The 20,248-nt window shown below is 39.2% G+C and overlaps 1 pseudogene; it reads left to right on the forward strand.

The window, feature by feature from the left end:
* The first annotated feature begins 709 nt into the window (after positions 1-709).
* Positions 710-20,248, forward strand: part of LOC113925433 — a 43,274-nt pseudogene continuing 23,735 nt past the window's right edge.

Below are 20,248 nucleotides of genomic sequence, written 5' to 3' on the forward strand. Positions count from 1 at the left end.
TTGATGCGTTGTTTCTGAAATGATGGATCATGATTGATTCTGGTTTTCAGTCAGGAGGCAGGACATATTAATGTCTAACAGAGATGGCTGAGGTGGGTATTGATATGTGGTAGTCCCTCATTGTTTTTCACTGATTTCTAGCCAACGTGAAAGTTAAAATTATTATGTTGGTCATAAGAAAAGGGCCAAATAGATGGCTGGATGCACGAGATATACGAGATGTATGGAAACAGAAAGAGCAAGTTTGGACTGTCGTGTTTCAGAAGATCCACACTTGCATTTCACTGGAAGACGAATACTATCATCAGCAATAACAGCAAGTACCATTATTTTACGCGACTGAATTGCAGTCACCTTGACAAGGAGTCATATGCTGAAAATTATAAAATGTACCCTTTCATTATCCTGTTCCAATGTGGTTTCTTTTTTTAATACTGAGGGAAAAATAGTAATCTCAGTGGTCATGTTTTTAATCTACCAAGAATCCTCTTACATTTGAGATCAGAGGGTCTACTATGGGGTAGAAAAAAAAATCAAAGGCAGAGAAATTTCTGATATTTACATTTTTTCAGTATTGAATTATAGAAACTAAGTTTCTGAGGTTTTGAAGATTCACCAAGCTTCGATTTCACAGAGCCTTTAGAAATGTTAAAAGCTCACCTTCGTTGAATATCAAAGCTATATTCTATCTTTAATAAAAATCGGCGAGATGTTTTGCATGGAAGAGGAAAGAATAAGCCACTTCACCTTCATCATCCTTTGTGATAAGCCTGTTATTCAGCCAGTAACCAACAACAGCAGGGCTTTCTAATAGTAGTAATTTATGGTGGTAGTTACAGCCTTAATCTTACTCTGATGCTGTGGTCCAAGTTGGTCATCTTTGTTTTTAGAAAGATTAAGTAAGCCATGCTTTGTTATTATGACATCAACCTCAAAACACATTCTTTGATGGAGAAATTTGAAAGAACAAATAAGTGTCACATTCTATGGTTCCAGATAATACCCTTCTCCCCCTTTAAATCACCGTATTTCTTCGTGTCTTCTGGAAGGTGAGACAAAGCTTCGGAGCAACCAAGGCGATCAGAGTCCCAGTGTATTTTCAACAAAAGCAACAGAAAGGTCACTGAATTCCTTTTCAGGAGCTCTTCTCTTGAGGCCTCCTCCCTCTGTTTTAGCGAAGGAAAACAAATTCTCCTCTGGGGGTGACACACATGCTGCTTCTCACAGCCCCATCTTGAAGACTTAAGAACAATACCTATCGGCACAGAGTTATACACACTATGTGTAAAATATTAGGTTACTATGTACTCGGCTTTCTCTAAGAGTGTAAGCGTATTTCTTTTGGAGACATCTGTGCCTTTTCTTATATACAGGTAAAGGCGGCAGAAGCTTGTTCGAGGATGCACCGTTTGTATTTGGACACACTTGAGGAGTGTTGGTGTCAGGTAGTGGCAAGTTCAGAGCTAATTTGCTAAGCACCTTAACCAGCACATTCAATGATAATGAAAAGATTTTTTTTTATCTTTTATCATTATTGAGTTTGTTGAGAAATAATGTCATATTGGAAAGAGCATGAACCTTGGAGCCAGTATTACCTTCATTTAATCTCAGCTCTAATTTACAGGCTCTGTGATGAGATACATATTACTTAATCATTCTGATCCTCAAGTGTCTTCATCAATAAATAGCCACATTTTGGGTGCAAGAATTAAATGTGGTAAAGTATGGTAGAGGGATGCATACGTACTATACACTCAATAAGTCGGGGTGGGGTTTTAAATACTTGGTTAAAATACACCAGAAAATATCAAACAGGCTATACTTCCTGCCCATTGAAAATTTGTTTCCTTCTTATCCAAAACATTCAGAGCATGCAGTGATTTTTAAGAAAAGTTGTTTGAATGTTCAAATTTTAAGTAATAATTGATATAAAGAACTGGCACTTCTTTTCCTAATTTTTCTTATTTGAAGGCTGACATTCAATTATTTCGTTCTTATTCCTTTAACATCTCTCTTTGCCTCTAGCCTGTCAGTTTCAGGAGGTTAGGGACCAGATCTATTTCTTCTTCACTGCTTTCCCGGTGCCCAACACACAGTAGGCATTCAACAGGTACGCGTTGATGGAATGAATGAAAACTAACGCACCTCCTCTAAGAGCGTGAGTGACCGATGGGACGAACATACCGCCAGCCGCACTGACCTTCCCGAGTCACTAAGAGCTCCGTAGAACACAATGAAGCTACGGGTAGTAGACGGTCCTCCGTACCATCTGACCTCCGCTCAGCCCACTAAAGCCTTATTATCGCTGGTACAAAATAATAGCTCCAATTAATTTTATTTTGCACTTACAAATGACCTTGTTACTTTATTCCAGAGTCGGGAAAAGAATAAGCAAGTGTTCTTGTCTACGGAAGTCATGGAAGATGCCAGTATCTACCCTCTTCTTGTTTGGCTGCCCGGGAGATCTCTGTAACGAGCCCACGCGACGTATCAGTGACGTCTCGCAAAAGAACAGGTCAGGATCTCCCTTCTCTACCCAAATGTTAGGCGGCCAGTGAGTGGGAAACTGGGGCAGGGGTAGTTTAGCTTTATGTTTTACTATCTGCCACTTCTTTTGAACAGCATGGGTGGTGCCGGGGCCTCTGGCACTGTTCCCAGAAGCACTGCCCCCGCCAAGCAGAATTTGCACCTTCACAAGTGCTGATTGGCTGTGATAGAAAGGTATGGTCCCCTTTTGGAAGCAGCTTCCTGGGAAAGATATTACATTTTCTGTCCAGGGAGGACCCAAAGAGAGCAGAATATTTGTCTGGTACTAGTAGGCAGCAGATCATCCGATTCTTTTCTCATTACATCTGTTCATTCTAACCATTTATATTTCGAAGACTTATATTCCCTAGACACAGATTGTAGAAAAATTAGAAAATATGAAAGAAGTAAGGTTCCTTTTTTTTTTCTTTCGCCCCCTTTTTTTCTTTTTTACAGAGTATTATAAAAAGTTTGTTTTCCTGGCTAACAGCGGCAAATGTACAAAGCTTTCTTCGTTAGGGCTTGCTATTTAAACCATCAGCTCATTCTGCAAGAACATCAAACATATGTCTACCAGATGCTGGGGAACAGCGCGGTCCTAAGGATCTGACTCAAGTGAACAATAATCTGTGGACAGCGGGTGTGAACCTGAGCTGGGCCAACACCTCATCAGACCGAATGGCTAATTGATTTCAAAATTAGACTTGGTATTTCTGAACAATAATCTTAAAAGGCAGCAATAAAATACATCAGGATCCTTTGAGCTAGCCAAGCTTTCATCCAAATGGCTTATTACAAAGAGCTGGCACACCTGAACTTTGGCACAGTCAAATAAATCCAAAAACAGCAAATGGAAACCACATTTGGCACTAGAGGTTTGTCAGGAGAAGTTTGTATTCATGAGGAAACATGATTTTTTATTTTGAAAATAATTTTTGGGTTAGTGGCAGGAAGCAATTCATTGAACGGGTTTTACTTTGACACCTGTGATTTATGCAATAAAATATGCATAATAGGCATCTGAAGGCTTTGGGGTGTCACGTAATCTTTGGAACACCAGGAGCAGCAAGGGTTATAGGAGTTCCATTAGTGATAACTTAATCGCATGTGTAGGCCTACCCCCTTTGAACTCTGAATAGCTGTTTTGTGGCATCAGGGTCCAGAAGGGTTTAAATCTGACTGCACTGCAGTGACAATAAATTATACCAACTATTTTAGAAATGCTTGGAATCTTATCTTGCCTTCAGAGTGAGCAAACTAAGATTACAATCTCCAGTTGAAAATATGGCATAAATTCTGAGAACAAACACCTAAGATTTACAGAACGGCAATGGTGTATTTCAGTACTCTTCTCTTGTGACATTTTATTCGAAATCCTACAGATAGATATCGAAAGGCCCTGTCTAAAAAAAAAAAAAGGAAAGGAAAAGAGGCAAACAATAGGGTACATCTGACTGAGTAAAGTGGATTAAAGCATTGACGGATTGCATGATCCCTGTAAAAATGGAATTCTTATTTTAAGTTTCTGGCTATTTTAGGAGAAACACTTTTGGCATTTTCTTTACACGTATTATCTAAATAATTAACTCAAGTTTTTAAAATTAAATTTCATGTAAAAGCTCTGCTCAACTGGATGTTTTTGTTGAGTCTTTTCAATTCCTTGCTAGACTCTATCCAAAGATAACAAAATATTTCATAGAGGGAGGAGGGAGAAGAAAAAAAATTAAGGAAAGGAAACAGACTCACTAGCAGGGGTCTAACCCAGAACTCATGCAGCAAAGAATTTTCTGGAGAACAAGGAGGACAGGGAGTAACCCTGGAGAACTTATCTGCAATTGAAAGCATTTTTCCTTCTTTGGGTTCTCCCTTTTTTAGGGCAATATCTCTCTGGTTCTTCAAAAAGCTGACAACCTAAGAGCAATTATGATTATGATTTTTTTCACTAAGAAGTTACTCCCAGCCTACAGCCCGTGCTGAGCTCATTAGGAGGTCACTGCCCCTTGGGAATTCGTGGTTAGAGATCTGAAGAAGGAAAGTCAGATGGGAGTTCTATCCTCTGCTCCTCCATTAATTCTCGTGATGATCTTGGACACGTCTTCCTCTCTGGCCTTCAGTTCACTCATTTTTAAATGATGAGAATCGAACCAGATGATGTCTAAGGACTATTTCAGTTCTAAAATATTATAAAGCCATAAAATAGTTCCCTCAAAGTTGATATAAACAAGCTTGGTGCATGCACTGCTTGAAAGAAAACATTAGAAAGAAATATTTAGGCTATGATATTTAATGAACTGGATTAGGACACATGCAATGGTTTTAGAAATTTGGTTTATAACCACATTTTTTCAGCATAATGAGAGAGAACTCATCAACAGACATTTTAATGAGAACTGCTATTTGATGTGGAAATGATTTTTTAGCTAGAACTAAGTAGATGGAAAAAAATCACTCATTAACCCTACTAGCGCAGGTTTATAGCAAAATTTTCCAAAATAAAATTAGTTTCTGAGAGCACATCTCTCAAATCACATTCTTCATTTATCTAGTTAGTCAGCATACTCTTGAGTGATTCTTTTATAAAGACAAATGAATACTCAAGATATACACATACTCCAGAGAATTACTAATGCAGAGTGTTGAATTCTGGAGTTTTAGATATTATGAAGATTAACTACTTAGTATTCTGTTTATAGATTTTGTCAGTATACAACAAAAGAATAAAGCATGTATTTAGTTTCAGGTGTTTTGACTCTCAAAAGTTGGAATCCAGAATAGTGCTTAAATTACTATAATACTTTTATGGTCTATGTTCAAATCCAAAATTCTTAGGGTTTTCCATTTTAATGCACATTTAGCAATTAAAATTTATGTTAATATGACATTGTGTTATCTATACCTTTAGATTATTTTATCTGGAATATCTTTTTTTTTTTGAGAGAGAGAGAGAGAAACAAAGCACATGCAAGAGTGGGGGGGAGGGCAGGGGGAGAGGGAGAGAGAATCTTAAGCAGGTTCGATCTCACCCTGAGATCATGACCTGAGCCAAAAGCAAGAGTCACCCAGGTGCCCCTATCTGGAATCTTAAGTAATGTATTTTAGAGGGTACCCATTTTTATTTTGTTCAATATGCCTTTAGTCTCACTTAAGTGATTTTTTAATTTTTGTAAAATGACAATAATAATGACAATAATATTTAACAAATGTATTCTAGTCTGCCAAGTGTTTTAAATGTAGTGACTCATTTAAATTTCACAATAGGGCGCCTGGGTGGCTCAGTTGGTTAAGCGACTGCCTTCGGCTCAGGTCATGATCCTGGAGTCCTGGGATCAAGTCCCGCATCGGGCTCACTGCTCAGCAGGGAGTCTGCTTCTCCCTCTGACCCTCTTCTCTCTCATGCTATCTCTCATTCTTTCTCTCTCAAATAAATAAATAAAATCTTAAAATAAAATAAAATAAAATAAATTTCACAATAGACTTGCAAGGTGGGTACTATGATATCTGTTTTACTTATGAAGAAAACAATTGTAAAAAGGTTAAATAACTTTTAACTGGCCATTGCTCACCAGTTCTGATTTTCTACAATAAGCACCATTACTATTGCCATAAGTGTAATCAATTCATTTATTCATTTATTCCACAAATACTCATTGACCCGCTTGCTAAATGGGAATCACTACTCTAGGCAGAGAGGACAGCAGTAAATTTACATATTAGGGTCGGGGATCAGAAAATAAATGAGTAAATATATAAATAAACAAGATTATTTCAGTTAGAGGATTAAGTGCCAAGGGCCACCATGTCTAGCCACGCAAGTTGTGACTCTACGTATTGTGAAGAAAATAAATCAAGATGGTGCAATGGGGAATGACTGGGAGTGATTTTAAATTAAGTAGTCAGAGAAGGCTTCTTGGAGGAGGTAGCATTGGAGCTGAGATTTAAATGACAAAAAGCAACCAACCTTGGGAAGATCTTGGTCAGGGGCACCAGGCAGAGCCAACAACGGGTACAAAAACTTTGAGGCAGGAACAAGTTTTCTGAGGACAAGAAACCTAAAGAAGGCCAGTGGGGCTGGAACCCAGTAAGCGGGGGGGCGGGGGAGGGAAGACGACTGGGGGGGGGGGGGCCACTGGACTGGACCACATGTGGCCTTCCTAGCCATAGTAAGGAGCGTGAAATGCATTACTAGAATACCAATGTAAACCTTCCTTTTAAACTATTGTCATTAACATTTATAGAGATAAAGCAGAAGCTTGAGAACTTTTCCAACTCTTGGGATGCTTGGATATTTAAAGGCCAAAAAAAAAAAAGAAGAAGAAAAGCAATGGACCATCTCCCTGGAAACGCACACACACACACACACACACACACACACACGGATATGTGCACACTATTTCAGGAGGTATCTGGATTCATGCTACCCCAGGAGCTTATATATGGGCCCATGGACTTCGGGTTCAGAGAAATCACAAAATCTCTTTAACAGTGAGCTAAATGAAATGTGGCCATTAAATAATAAGTATAATCCACACTTAAGTAGACAGTTCTCCCCCTCCCAAAATTAGATAGTCCAGTTCAGACTATAAGGCACACTACCCTACACAAGGCTAAGTTTCCAGTTTCAACCTCAGAGGTCTATGTTGTTTTTGTTTTTGTTTGTAACAGATCCACAATCCCCTTTTTGCAATTCTTCCATGCAAAAGCCGAATTCTAAAAGCCGAAAACAATAATTTCATAAATCAGTTACCAGAAAAATTTGACCTAACTGATGTGAGGTTATTTATGATTTGTCTTTATTTGTGCAACTCCTGTGTTTTGTAGCAGAGATAATATGTGTTGGATTATAGAGCGATGCCTTAGTCTTCACTGGTTCTGATGATAAATGAGAGATAGATGATCTAGATAGGTAGGTAGGTAGATAGATATGTACACACATAGGTACATACATACTTAGATGGATACAGAGATCCCTACATCTGCTCCCAAAAATTACCAGAATTCTGCAACACAGGAGACCTTGGGATTTGGGGGTAAGGAAACATAGACCCGTGTTAAGTTTTCTTCCTTCCGAAATGTTTCTTGAGTATTTTCCACGTCTTCTTGATGTGTTCGAGATCCCAAACATAAGTCAGCATCCAGGGCTCTAACCCCTTATATCCAGCTGGTGTTCTGACGGGTTTTAGATGACAGCCTAGTATTTCCACCGAGCAGACCACCTTGGGTGTACGAAGGTTACAGGACACTGTGAACATTCTCCCTCAGCGTATAAAACACACCTGTACCAAATTAATTTGTGCTTATCCAGTGTGAAGTTCAGCCTTTCTTACCTATGAAGGGTGGTCTATTGACTTAGCTGCTGTGCAAAACAAGCCCATGCAGGGAGACGGGCCTCTCGAGGGGCTTTTCCAAGAATTATTCCCAACATATTCCCAAGCTTGTTTCTTCTCTTGTTTTCTCCATTCTTATTTAACGTTTATTTATATAGTGTAGCTTTGTATTTTCAAGGCATTTTGGCCACCATTTAATTGCTAATCCATCCCACATTGTTGTAAAGTTGGCATTATTCTCCTTATGCTGCGGAGAGAGACCCAGAAATGGGTTAAGTAATTTTCTCAAGGAATCCGAATGTGAGTCAGTGATTAGGCTTCAATTAGAACTCAATTTCATATGCGCAATGTTCTTTTCTCAGGTCTCTGGGGCACCATGTTATTATCTGGGAAATGTTCCCAAAGACCAAAGTAATTATCCCTAGCTATGATGCTTCTGCCTAAGAAATAAACACTTCTGGGGGCAGAAGAGGAGGGAAGAACTGTAAGGAAATAAATTTCCTAATTTTCCATAATGTATTAACGTATTGAATGTAATGAATGTACTACCTCTTCTTCAGTCTTTGTAAAATCGTCCCCTCAGTATTTTAATATACTCTAACATGACGACCGAAAGCCTAAAACAATTATACTTTCAGAAATAAAACAGTGAATTAAAACTTAGAGTTGAACTTCTGTTGAGTACATTCACTTATTTATTTTATTTTGTGTGCTCAATTGAAAAGTTAAGGTTAATCTTTGTAGGAGGTGGAAAACCAGAAAAGAACACATATTTGATAAAAAAAAAAAAAAAAAACCTCTAGTGGAGATCTGTCAAAGTTAAAATGTTTCTTTTTTTTTTAAGATTTATTTATTTATTTATTTGACAGAGAGAGCACAAGCAGGGGGAGCAGCAGAGAGAGAGGGAAAAGCAGGCTCCCCGCTGAGCAGGGAGCCTGAAACGGGGTTCGATCCCAGGACCCCAGGATCATGACCTGAGCTGACGGCAGCTGCTTAACCGACTGAGCCCCCCAGGAGCCCCAAAATATTTCTTTTAATTCAATCCATAGGTTTTTGAATATGAAAATCTGACCGATGGCTCAATAAGGAAAGGAGGGCACATTTGGAGGGATTATTCTTCTCTAGCTTTCTCCAGTTCTTTCTCTCCCCTACATCGTCTTGTGGACACCCCTTAATTACATTTTTTCTTTCCCTGCTCCTTTCGGGATCCCCTTAACCGACCTTCTCCATTTATATGCAAGTTGCATCCAGGTTTTTCTTAACCTGTACCTCAACCCCTTAGGATCTGCTATTGTACATGTAAATTTCCATTTGTATCTATTTCAGGTCTCCAGAAGTCCAATTTGACAACTCAATTTTGTATTTTATTTTTACACTGCTTCACTTCCCATCAATGTCAGTGATAATTCCCTTGAGTCTTTGGACCATCTCCTCTTTTGTATATGTTTTAAAGAAAAGTAACACATTTCTGCTTATAATGTGTTGTAATTGCTCTCATGTCCTAGCCCCTCAGAAGCCGAATGGCTCCCTCTCTCAGTGGGATTCCTCATGGCACCACCAGCATAATTACCCTGTGTTCATCATGCAGATCCCATCAGAGCCATCCTAAAAAATCTTTCAGTGGTTCTCAGGATTATAGCTCTCAAAAATGAGCCATGTAAACCATTCTGTTTGTTCTTCAAATACCACACTTATATGTTCCCTGAAACAATTTAGGGTGTTCCTTTTTCTCCAATCATGGCCCAATTTGTTGGTCTCTAAGGGCTTGGAAGAATTCTTTCTGAACATTCCCTAGATTTCCACTTACACATGTAATAGCGTCGTCTGTTCCATCCCACACATTGTAATTTTCTTCCTTTAATCTTCAGCTCTTCTTCTTTCACCAAGAAGTCCTTCCTTATTAACGTTACATGCCCCAAATCTCTCCACTTACCAATTGTTTATTACTTCTGTTTTCATACTTTGGTTTTTTTAAATTCCTCTTTTGTAAATTCTTCTTGTTATTCTCACATCTGTCTTGCCTTTGTCTCAAAGGAAATAATCTTTATAGCTAGCGAATCACAAACACACAATACCAGTTCTATGCCATGCCCTTAATTATCTGTTGTCTATTTACTTGAAAGAGGGAGAGAGAGAGAGAGATCGAAAGATTTAATGTGCCTTTTTCTACCAGAAAGAAAAATCTCTGGAATTTGTTTTTTTGTCTTTTGTTTTTTTTAATTTCTGTTTATTCGTGTCACCCATATGTTTTGTAGTAGACATAATGAAGAGTTGGATTATAGGGTGATGCCTCATTCGCCACTGTTTATATCACTCTATATAGTGTTACTATGTATAGGAGAGAGGGAGAGCTCTATGTATCTATCAGAAGTGAGTAGAGTACAGAGTCAGCAGACATCAGAGCCAGAATGCCTTGGATTATATTTCAGTCAAAACCTTAATTATTAACTCTGTGGACCCAATCAAGTTAACTTCTCTGTGCCTCAGTTCCCTCACTGATTACACAGAAATAATCATAGTACTTACCTCTTAAGATGAGTGTGAAGTTTTAACAAGAAACTGTACTTAAAAAAACCTTTTTTTAAAAAAAGGTTTTATTTATTTATTTGAGAGAGAGCGAGAGCGAGCATGAGCTGGGGGTGGGGGGAGAAGAGGGAGAGCGAGTGGAAAAGCAGATTCCCTACTGAGCGGGGAGCCAGATATGAGGCTGGATCTCAGGACCCTGAGCCACCCCAGGCACCCCCGTACTTAAAAAACTTAATAGCGTCTGGGACAAAGTAAATACTCAGTAATATATAACTTCATCTTCTTTAAAATTAGATTGAGTTTCTTATGTGACTTGCAACATGCTGGCTTGGGGGAGAGAGTGTAGAGAGCAGAATATAAAAGAACATTCTTCCAGCTTCAGAATAATTAGTAATATAAAATATTTAGTGTGGTTAGTAAGTAAAGTTACAAATTTAATTATAGTGTATCCTACTGAGAAATTTCATATTTTAATCATTCCGGTAGTAAAATATGCATTTATTTAAGGAAAATATATACACTCAGATGTAGGAATTTCTCTATATGTTCTCAACATTGAATAAATGTAAATGTAAACATAAATGTTCTTCCCTGAATAGTGGAAAACCACTGAAATCTTAGAGGTGAGCAATTAAGAGGAGGCTTGTAACCCCATGAGAGAAACAAGCTAAATGGTAGATGAACCAAAAGTTTAAAAGGGAGAATCTCGAAAGAGACACTAAAAAAGAGAGCTCCTAGGGTGGAAACAAACTCAAAGATTCTCTTCAAGGATCACCCCCGCTTTACCAATCCAAATAGCAAATCCTGTAATAGAGTGTTCTCATCCTACTGGATTGTTAGCCCTAAAAATTCATTCACAGCAGGGTCTGTATCTGTCCTCCAACAGCCATTTTTATGTCCAAAATTTCCCCAAATCTATATTCAGTAAAATGATTATAAATGACCCCACTAATATAACTCCCTCGTATCATTCTTGTACATAGAAAATCATCAAGTAATATTCAGTAAATTTAATCGACTAATGTTTTACCTACCCTAAGTATAAAATCAACACCAACATAACCTGGTTCAAATTTGTGAAAATAATATGGCAACTATGCAGGTATTTACGTGATTAAATAAAAATAAGCCCTGTGAACATCTAATAAATTTAGGAGTAATTTTGCTAGTTTCAGCGCTGAAATACAAGTTATTTTCTTAATAAAGTCAGCAAAGTTTACAAGACAAAACTGCATGGTGAGTTGATACTTTGAAGCATCTCCTGCTCACTGGACACATGGCAACAATAGAGATAAAGAAACTAAAACTTAAAAGGATAAAGTAGAACTCAAAAGCAAGATAATCATTTATAATGGATTAAAAACAGAGCCAAAGCACACAGCTATGAGTCATGCTACGGTCTGACCTAGCAGCGGGCAGTAAGTAGTAGCTGGAAGGAGACAGGGTCTAAAATGTGCTTGAAAATTGGATTTTTGGGGCAGCTTTCCTATTCTTGAGTAGAGGCCCAAATAAGCCATTCAGGGGCCAAGACTAATTGGAAGATGGGAACTAGGGAGGGACATTTTAGGCCCTATCCCTTGCCCCCAGGTTTATGCTAGGCAGGCATGGCCAAGAGAACCTGTCTCCTTTCCTGAAACAGTTCCCAGGCATAGAAAAGAAGCTCCAATCCAGGGGCAGTAGGCTGAGGATACTGAGACTCAAGGGCTTCTGCCCAGGCTCACTTATAGGGCAAATATTCCATGCCAGGAGGAGCTAATTGAGAAGACCAGGGTCTAGCATCTCCACTCAGAGCTCTACTCATAGACCAGGGGTATCCCTCTGGGAGAAGTGGTCTACTGTCCTGGTTAGGGCTGCACTGCGGTGCAGTAGTTTTGCTTAGGGGGAGAGAGGGCTTAAAAGAACAAAGAGCAGTACAACTCAATTTAAGGTTAACTGATTGCATTTGGAACAGAGTATGGGTAAGTTCATGGCTAAGGGGTTGTGGAAAACAATTGAGATCTTGGTGGTGAGCAATTAAGAGGAGACTTGTAACTTCATGAGAGAAACAAGCTAAATGGTAGATAAACCAGAAGTTTAAAAGGGAGAATCAGAGAAAGAGACAGTAAAAAACGGTAACTCCTACGGTGGAAACAAATCTCAAAGTTTCTCTTCAAAGATCACCCCTGCGGGGCACCTGGGTGGCTCAGTTGGTTAAGCATCTGCCTTTGCCTCAGGTCATGATCCCAGGGTCCTGGGATGGAGCCCCACAACAGGCTTCCTGCTCAGCGGGGAGCCTGCTTCTTCCTCTCCTCCTGCCCCTCCCCCTGCTTATGCGCTCGCTCTCTCTCGCTCTCTCTCTCTCTCTCTCTGTCAAATAAATAAATAAAATCTTAAAAAAAAATAACAACACAAAGATCACCCCTATGAAGGGGACCCTAGGGGACCCAATTTAAGGGGTCATACTGTGAAGCAATTTATGCCCCAAGGCATTGTCAGAAACAATAGAGCAATCCACCAGCACTGAGTGGAAGCTAGCAGCAATTTGTGGTATCAACAGAGGAAGTCAGCTAATAGAAAAATCAGGGTAAAAGAGCACTGCAAAATCCTTTCTCTACTAAGGGTTGATTATACACACGTCAAGGCTGCGTCTGCTGCAAAATGACATCAGAGGCTGCTCTCAGGAGGAGAACTAGACTTTACTAAAACAGTCCACCCAAGTCACAAAACAACGAATATGGAAACAACAAGCCTTCGTGTGGGGGGTGGGGAGAACTGTCACCAACAGTTGCTTTACTATATTATCTAAAATGTCCAGATTTTAGCCAAATACCATGAGACACGCAAAGAACATGGTAAGCGTTATTGACAGGGAAAAAAACAGGCAACAGAAACTACTCTGTACGATGCTATAATGATAGATACGTATTAATACACACTTTTCCAAATGCATAGAATGTACAACACCAAGAGTGAACTTCAAGATAATCTATGGGTTTTAGGTGATTATGATGTGTCTATGCAGGTTCATCAGTTAGAACAAAGGTACCACACTGGTGGGTGAGGCTAGTAATGGGGGAGGATATGCATATGTCGGGGCAGGGACTACAGGGGACTCTCTGCACTTTACTTTCAATTTTGCTGTGAACCTAAAAAACGACTTTAAAAAATTACAGTCTTTAAGTATGGAAAAAAAAATAGAATACATAACTTTGAAGGAATATAAAGACTGGCAGTATTGATCAGCCAGATACCAGGTTTTAAAATAAAGCTACTATAATGAAGACATCATGGAAATTATGCAAGTATAGACGCGGATTGCCGAACGGAGAGTTCACCTACAGAAACATGTTACAGAAAAATGGTAATATTACAAAACAGGCTGGAAATGACTGAAAGGAAAAATGTTTGATAATTTCTTATCTGTATGGTAAAATAAAGCAAAATTAGATCCTTACCTCATACTTTATATGAAAACAAGTTCCAGATGGACTAAAAGCCTAAATATAAAAAACAAAGCAATGGTATCTCGAGAGGAAAATTATTAGATAACATCATCATGATGAAGTAGCAAAGAATTTCTTTAAAATATACAAGAAAAAAAAGTCATGAAGCAGAAGAGTGATAAACTTGACTAAATTACACTATAAAATTCTTTTTATAAACCCACTAGAAATGAAAATATAGGATTATATCTTTACTATTTTGGAACAGGAAGTGTGATATTGTAATATAAGAAATACATATTTTGGTCTTTGTTCCCAGCTCCAGGTCAGAGCTTCTAAAACCCTTGTAATTTCCTGAGAAGGACTATTGGAGCATCTTTTATTATAATATTTGGGTTTTGTTGCCAGTTCCTGAAATAGCTCAAGGGTGATAAAGTTGAAGGACTGTCTTCTGTTATGCATCAAGCCCTGGTCAACCATACCTGAGCTTATGTTAATGAGGTGACTTTTTACAAGCTTCTAGGGATGGGGAGCTGGTTGCTAGGGGAACCAACCAAGTGATTAGAAGGTTGGAACTTTTAGCCCCACCCTTAATCTCTGGGGAAGAGGGGCTGGAAATGGATGGAATGGCCAATGTGGCCAATTATATCATTGGCCACTGGTCAATACCAGTGGCCAATGATATAATTCATCATACCTATGTAATGAAGTCTCCATAACCCTAACCTAAGGAGTTCAGGGAGCTTCTGGGGTTGGTGAATACACTGAGGTGCCTGGAGGTTTGGCTGCACAAAGAATTTTATGTTGTTGTGGAATGGTGTGTTGACTCCTCAATGCCTTTAGAAACCTGAGCCTCTTCTGTCTTCTCTCCAGCCATCTGCGGCACATGGTTTTTCTCTGATACCCCTCTCTTCCCGTCACAAGATGACCACTCCACCTCGAGCACTGTGTTTTCCGTCCAGACATGAAAAAGAAAGAGAGCAAAGTCAGTTGACTCTTTTGAAATAACTTTCCAAGAAGCCCCACTCAAAGTTTCTATTTGATCTTCATTGGCTAGAGCTGTGTGACGTGTGTGTGGCATCTGTATCAGCAGGAAAGACCTGGGAAGGTGATCTTGTAGCTGGGCATGCTCCCTTGAACAAAAGCAGAGTTCTGTTAGGAAGATGAGGACAATGAACAGAATTGTATTGGGGAGCCAGCAGGACTATTGCAGAGATCATTGTTTTATGCATTCCAATAGGACCTTCATTTTGAGTCCAGTTCGCTTGACTAGAAATGATTTGGGGGCAACAATCTGATTGGAAATTAATTTATTTGATTTCATTTAAGCCTCTGTGCATAGCGAGTGCACTGCTCCTATTTAAACGGCACGTATAGGGGCACCTGGATGGCTCAGTCATTAAGCGTCTGCCTTCTGCTCAGGTCATGATCCCGGGGTCCTGGGATCGAGCCCCGCTTCCGGGTCCCTGCTCAGCGGGAAGCCTGCTTCTCCCTCTCCCACGCACCCTGCTTGTGTTCCCTCTCTTGCTCTCTCTGTCAAATAAATAAATAAAATCTTTAAAAAAAATAAAAAAATAAATGGCACATATATTTGGGGTGTGAATGGAGGAGGAGGGAAGTAGTAGATGGAGCTGATGGGTGTGGAGATTCTGGAGTCCCTTAGATTCCCCGGTGAACCACAGCTTCTAATAATTTTGCTTTTAACATCTCTGGGCACAAACGCTTCAAATCAAGTTTTCTCTGCTTGTGGATTAAAATTAGCAAAGTGCAAAGATCACAGCTCTTGTTAATAATGTGTTTTCATGAGGGGGATTCACTGGATTTTGGCAGAATTGTGCTTTTCTCCTTCTAACTTTTTTTCCTTCTCTTCTCAAGGTCTTACAGGAAGAGACTATTAGAACTAATATTTTTTAAAGAGAAAACAATATTCCTCCCACGAGGGATCTTGCCTGAAGCAACCTCTTTTATACGGTGCTTCCTAAGGCATTAAGTCCAGCCTTTTATAGACCGAGTACCACACAGGTGCGCTAGAACTGCACTAATGAGCAGCATACGCTTTTCGTTATATTCTCATTTGCGGTGTCATCGGGGTCCAAGAAAGCAAAAATATTACAAATTTAAGGGGGGAAAAAGGAAGATTCTGAGGCTCTTTTAAAAGTTAAGTATTCTGGGAATCATAAATAAAATAAAAACTTTGACTTATTACATTGCGCCCCACTTACAGCAAATCATTCACCGGTGAAAATTACATGGAGAAAGAATGTTTTAAAGTCCATAAGAAAAGGGGGAATAAAACAAGCTTTCCTGTAATGTCAATTCAGGCCAATCTTGACCAGCCTCCATTCTAGAATCAAAGTTTGGCCCAGTACCTTGATCTTTATATAAGTTCTGTTAACAATGTCTTTTAAACAGGGTAAAACTGAAACCAGATTAATGACTTACCTCAAGTCTTAACTTCCCTGGACACTGCACACCAAGCCTCAGACTCCTTAAAACTCTAATTGGCTCATCTACAAAAGTCACCTTCAAATTTTATCTTGGTTTCATTCGGAAGGATCACTCCTATTACAGTCAAAGGTGGTTATGATGGGGCTCCTGGGTGGCTCAGTCCTTTAAGCGTCTGCCTTCTGCTCGGGTCATGATCCCAGAGTCCCGGGATCGAGCCCTGAGCTGGGTTCCCTCTGCCCCTCACCCTGCTCGTGCTCTCTCTCACTCTTTCTTTGTCTCTCTTGAATAAATTGTCTTTAAAAAAAAAAAAAAAGGTGGTTGTGAGTCTTCAGAATCTCTCTGCAGCTATAAACAATATCTGGATTAATAAGAACCATCTTGGATAAAGACATATGCTTGAGCTCCTTCTTGTACTCATAAGAAATAATGAAGACATGCAATTAACAATCATACCCTCTTCCATTGCACAAAAGTTTAAAATTGTCCTAGATGTTAATATGTGCAAAAAAGTTGAAGGACGCTTCCACTTTGCTTTTTAGCCCCAACCATCAGGCAGTGAGGAGGAAGATAGTAAAAGCATAAGGAGAAGCAAGAGTATCAGCCTTTTATGGATAATGTTATAGTGGGTGTGAAAGACATGGGAGAAAATAGAAGATTATATTTATACATTCTGGACTGGTTAGTTCCCTCCAATGGAAACTGATGACTCAGGAATTGTGAAGTCAATCATTAGAGGGCAAGATGAGGTCAGACACTGGACCCCACCCAAAGCCTAGTACTTTGAGCAAAAGTAGAGTGGGCGGCAGGCCAGTCACATACCAGTCAACTGGCAGATGACACCAGATCCAAGCAGGGCAGGTGCAAGAACCAGCGTCCTGGAGCACCGTTAAGATTAGAGCTGACTGTAGTTGATGAGGACAAGAGGAAACTGGGAAACACATCTCCATTTGGGGGGGGGGGCTCTGTTCTTTGCGGTGGCTTCTTACAAAGGTATGTGCCCTTCCCTGCCCCCAACTATCATGCTACCTCTGGTATTCAAGGGGTAGCATTTGATAATATTTCATCAGGTTGTCATCTGCCCCCCACACACCTTTCTAGTTTTGACACATTTCGCACAGTTGTCATACCCACTGTCCTCAGACAAGTCTGTGCTTTGGACAAACGGAGCTGTGCTAATACAAATGTCTGTAACTGATAAGGAATGAGGCATCTGGAAGATTTATTGCAGCTAAGACCAGAAAAGAACGCTGTCCCTTCTTCTCTCCTTGGAAACTGATGCCCTTTCATCTTTCCTTCTAAACACTTGTTCTTCTAAATTTTCTTTTCTTTTCTTTTTTTTTTTTTGCCAAAGCCAAGATAATTCTTCCAGGTGTCAAATCTGTCCCCTTCCTACGTGGAATCGCATCATGTTGTCAATCTCTGCTTTTGAATAGCTTTTGAATTTGTTTTCCTTTTCTTTATCACCGCCTAGACCAGACCCTGGTCACATCAAACCTGGATTATTTTAATAGTTTTGTAATTCGATGGGCTGGTCCCAGCCTTTCCTCTCCCCAATCTATTTTCACTGTGGGACCTCTGTGCAGTCTTCTTACCTGTAATAATGAGTCTAAACCCCTCCTGTAACATTTAGGATCCGGCCCACTGTCTCCATCCAACCACATTTCCCGCCTACCCATCTTATCACTCACCTCCCTATTTCCCGGTTGGCCATGTTCCACACCCACCCTTGTCTAATCAATTCTCTGCTTACAATGACTTCTCCTTCCACTCTAGCTATCCAAATGCTACTTATCCTTCCAAGTTCATGTCAAATTATCTCCATTAAGTCTTCTCTGAAAAATTTGGTCCCTTTAAATTCCCTAGCCCTAACTGTCAATACCATGCATTTAGGAATCTTGAAGATTATTTTCTGGTTTGTGTTATTTAATTCTGGTTTTATAGGTTCAAGTTTGCCTCCTTCAACTGCTCTTCAGGGCAATGACTCTGTGATACATTTCTTCCAAATTAAGCTGTCGTCCCTGCAGTGGACATGCAAATGGCACACTCTACATACAATGGTTGTTTAATATATATTTATAAAATTTGTCTGAAGACATGAAAAAAATTACATTAAGAGGACTCTTGGAAAGTCAGCTTGGGATTTGGAGAGGTTTAAACATTTTATACACAAGAATTAGTTTGAAGACATAACACAAGGAATGAAATATTCCGCTCCCTCTGACCTTTGGACCAGCAACGATGCTGGCACATTATACTCTTCTTTTGGCCCTTCTACCACTGTTTCTGGGCTGCTTAATTGGCCTGCATTCCAAGTTCATCACTGGAATGTAAGACATCACCTACACATTTAAATAAATAGTTAACTCTGACCTCTTGCTTTTCCAAGTGAAACAGTTGTTCCAAAAGTAGAACCCCACAGTTTTGCCACATCCTTTGAAACTTGAGGGAGGTTCTATGTAATCTCCTCACATCTCTGTGTTAAATTCACCTTCTCTTCCCCTGAAATGGTGCTAAAGCAAGACAGGGGTAAAAATCAGAGCCCATGGGAAATAGAATGATTAAGTAAATTTGATTTTAAACTGAGAAACAATTTTCATTCTAAATAACTTGCATACATGGTACCTTCAGTTAAACAAAAATAATATGATTTTTATTAAGCATCAAAGAAGCAGAGAGCCTGGGTGAAGTTGTATCTAGCTGGGCATCTGCTCAGCATTGGATGATCTGATTAGTAAACACTATAACAAAGGTAGAAAATAGACCCAGAATAGGAAAATTGATTAAATAACAAAAGACTGAAAATTCTCTTCAATTAGATCTCCCCTACTCCATCTTCAGGGACTATAGCAAAATTATTTAAAGTATGGAAACCATGTAAATTTTATAAAATCATAAAGGAAAGGAAAGTTGATTTTAGACTATTAAAATAACACCAGGACTGGGATCAGGGAAAACTGAACTGACATGCATTATCTACACACAGAAGTAGAATCTGGGAGTCATCAATTAATTTTGAACAGGAGCATCTCATTTTTATACTTTTTTAACACATGTGGTTTAGAATTTCAATAATCAAACCATAATGGGTTGAAACTACCAAGTTGGCTCACCAAATCTTTGTGTAGACGAGATTAGCATTCAATAACTTGCTGACTAATCTCACTCGCCCTAAACATATTACTTTCGGATTTGACTTAAATAGCTAAGTTATCGCTTTCTTTGCCCAAGCCAATCCCCTCCCTCCCTTCCTTTTACAGTGCCATCTTTTCTTCTTACTCAATATTATCAAACCAAACCACAAATCCAATTAAGCTGTCTTGATGCCAAAATCTCTGCTCCTGGAGAAATGCATCATGCAGCACATCTAGGTAAGTGAATTAAAAAAGCATCCAGGCAGGTATCTGGTGAATGTCTCAGTTCATCCTTGCATAATAAACTATCTTCTCCTGCTCATTCATTTGTCAGTCACAGTAACTAAGGATTATTATTTGCTGAATGTACGTGACACCAGCAATTTGCAAAGTCTGTTGGCAAGAAAATCAGGTTAGAATGACAGAGTGAGAAATTAAGCAGAAGCCTGATGTAATTAGCTACAACAATCAGTGCTCTAATTTCTGATTTATTGTTTCCTGTTTTCCTGCTGCACTCCACTCTGTGTATACTGTATGTGCTTCATATAGGTCAAACAATTGCCTTATCAGTCCTGGCAAAGCGAGGGGTCAGAGTTAACAATATTTATTTAAACATGCAGGATGCTTCCCACTGCAATTAGGAAATAACTATTACTAATAGGTCTTTGGCACTACTTCCTCATTTATGCAGTTTTGGGGAGAAAAAAAGAAACAGAAACAAGAAGGAATTGGGATTCATTTCCTACATATGCACAAGAGTTGGTTTCGCTCTCCTTGTGAAAGAATTTCCCTCACTTTCAAAAAATCTGCGATTCCAAATGAGCCAAACAAATCATTATTGTTACAGCTGAATATTCATAAAAATATGGAA

This window comes from Zalophus californianus, chromosome 2, assembly GCF_009762305.2.
Source record: "Zalophus californianus isolate mZalCal1 chromosome 2, mZalCal1.pri.v2, whole genome shotgun sequence".
Classification (NCBI taxonomy): Eukaryota; Metazoa; Chordata; class Mammalia; order Carnivora; family Otariidae; genus Zalophus; species Zalophus californianus.